Source organism: Copidosoma floridanum, unplaced genomic scaffold, assembly GCF_036245765.1.
Source record: "Copidosoma floridanum isolate Cflo_tuat_1 unplaced genomic scaffold, Cflo_Japanese_pri ptg000030l, whole genome shotgun sequence".
NCBI classification, from domain to species: Eukaryota; Metazoa; Arthropoda; class Insecta; order Hymenoptera; family Encyrtidae; genus Copidosoma; species Copidosoma floridanum.
The window spans coordinates 33,169,779-33,176,444 of NW_028321907.1; positions in this window are offsets into that span (position 1 = coordinate 33,169,779).

Consider the following 6,666-nt stretch of genomic DNA (forward strand, 5'->3'; position numbering starts at 1 on the left):
AGCGTTGGGTTAGGCGGATTCAATGTCGGAACTTTTTCCCTAGATCGTATATATAGCTATACGATCTAGGGAGAATGTTCCGTCGAGAAGACAGCACAGTAGTGAAGGGGCATTGCCAAAGACACTCGGAAATCCAAAATTGTAATATTAATAACACAAGCGCCTATCACCCAATGACCCAGGGCGCTAACTGGCCACTCTGTTGAATAATAAATTATCAAGGAATTACAAAAGCGCCATTTAGAAAGATCTTTGTCGTACTAGATAGGCAATCAAAATTGTGATATGTTTACATATGTTATCGATCAAGTGTTTATTATTTAAAAGTGTTACAAATAAGTGTCCTGGATCATCAGGAAAAAGGTGCTTGACATATTTATTAATAATTATTTATTTACTAGATTTGATATTAGCGCCCCAGGTTATACGGTGATAAGTGCTTGTGTTATTAATAATTATTTATTTAAGAGAGTGGCCAGTTGGCGCCCCGGGTCATTGGGTGATAGGCGCTTGTGTTATAAAAAATTATTTATTTAACAGAGTGGCCAGTAAGCGCCCTGGGTCATGAGATGATAGGCGCTTGTGTAATTTTAATAATTATTTATTTAACAGAGTGGCCAGTAAGCGCCCTGTGTCATTGGGTGATAGGCGCTTGTGTTATTAAAAATTATTTATTGAACAGAGTGGCCAGTAAGCTCACTGGGTCATCAGCTGATGGATGCTTGTGTTGTTGGACCTCATTTAAATCTCGCGCGTCACCTTTGGTACTGTTTTTTTTTTGATCTAGTGATTTGCCACGTCAGATAGGTTGGGTCCTAGAGAATTCCAAAGTCTGGCCGGAACTATATCCCAACACTGCACTAGATCAAAAAAAAACATAGTACCGAAGGTGACGCGCGAGATTCAAATAAGGTCTAATAACACAAGCATCCATCACCTGATGACCCAGTGTGCTTACTGGCCACTCTGTTCAATAAATAATTTTTAATAACGCAAGCGCCTATCACCTAATGACCCGGGGCGGTTACTGGCAACTCGGATGGATAAATAATTATGAATAACATAAGCGCCTATCGTCCAATGACACGATGCGCTGACTGGCCACTTTGTTGAATAAATAATTATTAATAACACAAGCGCCTATCACCTGATGACCCGGGGCGCTTACTGGCCACTTTGTTAAATAAATAAGTATTAATAACACAAGCGCCTATCACCTAATAACCCGGGGCGCTTACTGGCCACTCTGTAACATAAATAATTATTAGTAAACAACACAAGCGCCTATCACCTGATGACCCCGGGCGCTTACTGGCCACTTTGTTAAATAAATGGTTATTAAAAACACAAGCGCCAATAACCTAATAACACGGGGCACTTACAGGCCACTCTTTGGAATAAAAAATTATTATTAACACAAGCGCCTATCACCTAATAACCAGGGGCGCTTACTGGCCACTCTTTTACATAAATAATTTTTAATAACACAAGCGCCTATCACCTAATGACCCGGGGTGCTTACTGGCAATTTGGATTGATACATAATTATTAATAAATAACACAAGCGCCTATTACCTGATGACTGAGGGCGCTTAATAGCTACTTTTTTGAATAAATAATTATTAATTAATAACACAAGCACCTATCACCGTATTACCTAGGGCGCTAATTGCAAATCTAGTTCATAAATAATTATTTATAAATATGTCAAGCACCTTCTTCCTGATGATCCAGAACACTTATTCGCAACACTATTAAATGATGAAAAGTTGATCGATAACATATTAAACATATCACAATTTTGATTGCCTATCTAGTACGACAAAGATTTTTTTAATTGGCGCTCTTGTAATTACTTGATAATTTAGTATTCAATAGTAGCCAGTAAGCGCCCCGGGTCATTAGGTGATAGGCGCTTGTGTGATTAATAATTTTTTATTTAAAAGAGAATTTTCTATTTAATAGGTGCTTGTGGTGTTAATTGATATTTTATTATTTGATAAAAAGGCCGGTAAACGCCCTGGATCATCAGGAGACAGGCGATTGTGCTATAAATTGATAATATAAATCGTTTAATAAAGCAACCATTAGGCGCCCCAGATCATCAGGTGATAGGTGCTCGTGTTAATAATTAACACTTCATTATTTAATAGAGAGGCCAGTTAGCGCCCCGGGTTATTGGGTGATAGGCGCTTGCGTTATCAATAATTTTTTATTTAAAAGAGTGGCCAGTAAAAGCCCCGGGTTATTGGGTGATAGGCGCTTTTGTTATTAATGATTATTTATTGAAAAAAGGGGCCAGTAAGCGCCCCGGGTCATCAGGTGATAGGCGCTTGTGTTATTAATAATTTTTTATTTAAAAGAGTCGCCAGTAAGCGCCCCGGGTTATTAGGTGATAGGCGCTTGTGTTATTAATAATTTTTTATTTAAAAGAGTGGCCAGTAAGAGCCCCGGGTTATTGGGTGATAGGCGCTTTTGTTATTAATAATTATTTATTGAAAAGAGGGGCCAGTAAGCGCCCCGGGTCATCAGGTGATAGGCGCTTGTGTTATTAATAATTTTTCATTTAAAAGAGTCGCCAGTAAGCGCCCCGGGTTATTAGGTGATAGGCGCTTGTTTTATCAATAATTATTTATTTAACAAAGTGGCCTGTAAGCGCCCTGGGTCATCAGGTGATGGATGCTTGTGTTATTGGACCTTATTTGAATCTCGCGCGTCACCTTCGGTACTATTTTTTTTTTTATCTAGTGATTACCCACGTCAGAGAGGTTACGTCCTAGAGAATTTCCAAATCTGGCCGGAACTATATCCCATCGCTGGTGTTATGTATTATTGTCTGAGAAAAAATCGCACATTCCACATTTGACAAAAATAATTATTTTACCTGCTATACATAAAAATATGACAATTTGCAACTATTCAACATAAACGACAATTAAATTGCAAACGATCGATATCAACTTTGATAGTATAGACACACTGCAAAGGGTGGACAAGATACTTTCTATGTTTCTTGCACGACGGTACCAAATTTATTTTTTTTTGCAAAACTGCTTGATCTGGCAGTTTTTTACAAAGCGGTTACAAATGTTGCTAACGATTCCACAGTTTTGGGTATTTTTTTTAAGTCGAAATTAGCAAGTTGCTCGCGGAGTTCGCAGAGCTGTGGAATACCTGTTGTGGCTGTTGTACCGTAAGTACCGTTACATACGCCCTACAACTATGAGAGCATAACCTCACTACCGCTGGTTTATCACCGCTCCCACTTTTTTTTCAGTGTAGGAGAATGAAAAATAGTATAATTTCTTGCGACAATGGTACCTTTTTTTTAAAGAAAATTAATTATTTTGACAATGTAAAAAAGTACAATAGATAAAAATAATATCAATTAATTATAACTGTAGAAATATTTAAAATGTTTTAGTGATAAAAATGCAGAGAACCCTAAACATGTCAGTTAATTATCTTACACACACTGCTCCGAAATGGCTGTCATTCGCATGAGTTGTACTTATATATGGATAGATTGTAGCTACAGCTACAGTATCAGAAAGAGTGAGGTAGAAGATACCTAGCTAGGCTCCCTACCTAGTCCCTTCCAATTCCACCGTAATGAAACCTGCCTCGGGCCTACCTAGGCCCTAGGCCCCCTCTTACAACCGAGGTAGCCTAGTTAAATTTCTAATCAGGATATTACTCAAATCATCGGCATAAAAATGGACTGCTCGTTCTTATGTACGGCGCTAAAGAACAAGTAGAAAGAGACACAGCATTCAACGTGGACACTTGTCTCTCTCGCACATTGCCAACGGTAGGACTAAGGCGCTAATTGGCCTCTTTATTAAATAAACGAAGTATTGAATATTAACACTAGCGCCTATCACCTGATGACCCAGGGCGCTTACTAGTCGCTTTATTAAACGATATATATTATTAATTAATAGTACAACGGTTATAAGGTAATAGGTGCTTGTGGTGTTGATTGATATTTTATTATTTGATAAAAAGGCCGGTAAACGCCCTGGATCATCAGGAGACAGTCGATTGTGCTATAAATTGATAATATAAATCGTTTAATAAAGCGACCATTAGGCGCCCCAGATCATCAGGTGATAGGTGCTCGTGTTAATAATTAATACTTCATTATTAAATAGAGAGGCCAGTTAGCGCCCCGGATTATTAGGTAATAGGTGTTTGTGTTAATAATGAATACTTTATTATTTAATAGAGAAGCCAGTTAGTGCCCCGGGTGATTGGGTAGTAGGCACTTGTGTTATAATATTACAATTTTTTATTTTCGCGCGTCTTTGGCAATGCCCCTTAACTGCTGGGCTCTCTGCTCCACGGAACATTCTTCCTAGATCGTATAGCTATACAAACGATCTAGGGAGAATTTTCCTTCTAGCAGAAAGCACAGCAGTAAAGAGTCATTGACAAAGACGCGCGAAATTAAAAATTGGTCATAATATAACACAAGTGCCTATCACCTTATAACCCAGGGCACCTAAAAGCCTCTCTATTTAATAATAAAGTATTAATTATCAACACAAGCGCCTATCACCTGATGACCTGGGGCGCTTACTGGCCTCTCTATAATATAATATAGTATTAATTAATACAACAAACGCCTATCACCCAATGAGCTAGGGCGCTTACTGGTCCCTTTATTAAACGATATATATTTTTAATTAATAGCACAGCGCTTCTCAGCCAATGACCGACGAGGGCTTACTGGTCACTCTATAAAACGATATTTATATTATCAATTAATAGTACAACGGTTATCAGGTGATAGGGGCTTGTGCTGTCAATTAATATTTCATTGTTTAAAAAAGAGGCCATGAAACGCCCTGGGTCATCAGGGGACAGGCGCTTGTGCTATAAATTGACAATATAAGATTTTCAATAAAGCGACCAGTAAGCGCCCCAGATCATCAAGTGATAGGCGCTTGTGGTAATATTTAATACTTTATTATTTAGTACAGAGGCCAGTTAGCGCCCCGCTTTATTGGTTAATAGGCGATTGAGTTAATTATTAATATTTCATTATATAATACAGTGGCCAGTAAGCACCCCAGGTCATCGGGTGATAGGCGCTTGTGCTATTCATCAAAATTTTATTATTTCACAAAGTGGCGAGTAAGCACCCTGGGTCATCGGGTAATAGGCGCTTGTGTTGATAATTAATACTTTATTATTTGATAGAAAGGCCAATTAGCGCCCAAGGTCACTAGGTGATGATCGTTTGTGTAAATAATTAATATTTTATTATTTGAAAGAGCGGCCAGTAAGCACACTGTGTCATCAAGTAACAGGCGCTTGTGTGAATAATTAAAACCTTATTATTTAACAGACAAGCCAATTAGCGCCCCAGGTTATTGGGTGATAGGCATTTGTATTATGAATGTTACAATTTTTAATTTTTGCGCGTCTTTGGCAATAGCCCTTTACTGCTGTGGTGGCTGCTCGTAGGAAAATTCTCGTATGTATAGCTATACGATCTAGGGAGAATAATAGGTCGAGCAGACAGCACATCAGTGAAGGGGCATCCAATGACCCAGGGAGCTAACTGGTCTCTCTATTGAATAGAAAAGTATTGAATATTAACACAAGTGCCTATCACCCGATGACCCAGGCTGCTTACTAGCCACTCTATAAAATAATAAAGTAATAATTATTCAGAGAAACGCCTATTTCCCAATGATTCGGGGCGCTAACTGGCCTTTCTATTGAATAATAAAGTATTGAATATTAACACAAGTGCCTATCACCCGATAACCCAGGGTGCTCACTGGCCATTCTGTAAAATAATAAAATAATAATTAATAGCACAAGCGCCTATTACCTAATAACCTATGGTGCTTACTAGCTACACTATTGTATATGAAATATTATTTATTAACACAAACGCCTATCACCGAATAACCCAGGGCGCTGTCTGGCCGCTCTATTTAATAATAAAATATTAAATAACAGCACAAGCACCTAAAACCTGACGACCGTCAAGCTATTATTTAAAAATATATATCGTTTAATAAAAGGACCAGTAAGTGCCTTAGGTTATCGGATAAGAGGTGCTTGTGTTAATAATTAATACTTTATTATTCAACAGAGTGGCAAGTAAGAACCTCAGGTCATTGGGTTATAGGCGATTGTGCTATTAATTAATACTTAATTATTTAATAAAGCGAGCAGTAAGCGCCCCGTGATAGTAGGTGATAGGCGCTTGCCTTGATAAATAATTCCTTATTAATTAATAGAGAGGCCAGTTAGCGCCCCGCGTCATCAGGTGATAGGCGCTCGTGTTAATAATTATTACTTTAATGGTTTAATAGAGAGGCCAGTTAGCGCCCCGGGTCATAAGGTGATAGGCACTCGTGTGACAGTATTACACTTTTTAAATTTCGCGAGTCTTTAGCAATGCCCCTTTACTGCTGTGCTGTCTGCTTGACGGAAAATTTGTATATATAGCTATACGAGCTAGGGAGAATGTTCAGTAGAGCAGACAGCAGCACATCAGTAGAGGGGCATTGCTAAAGACGCGCGAAAATAAAAAATAGTAATATTATAACACAAGTGCCTATCACCCAATGACTCTGGGCACTAACTTGCCTCTCTATTAAATAATAAAGTATGGATTATCAACACAAGACCTATTACCCAATA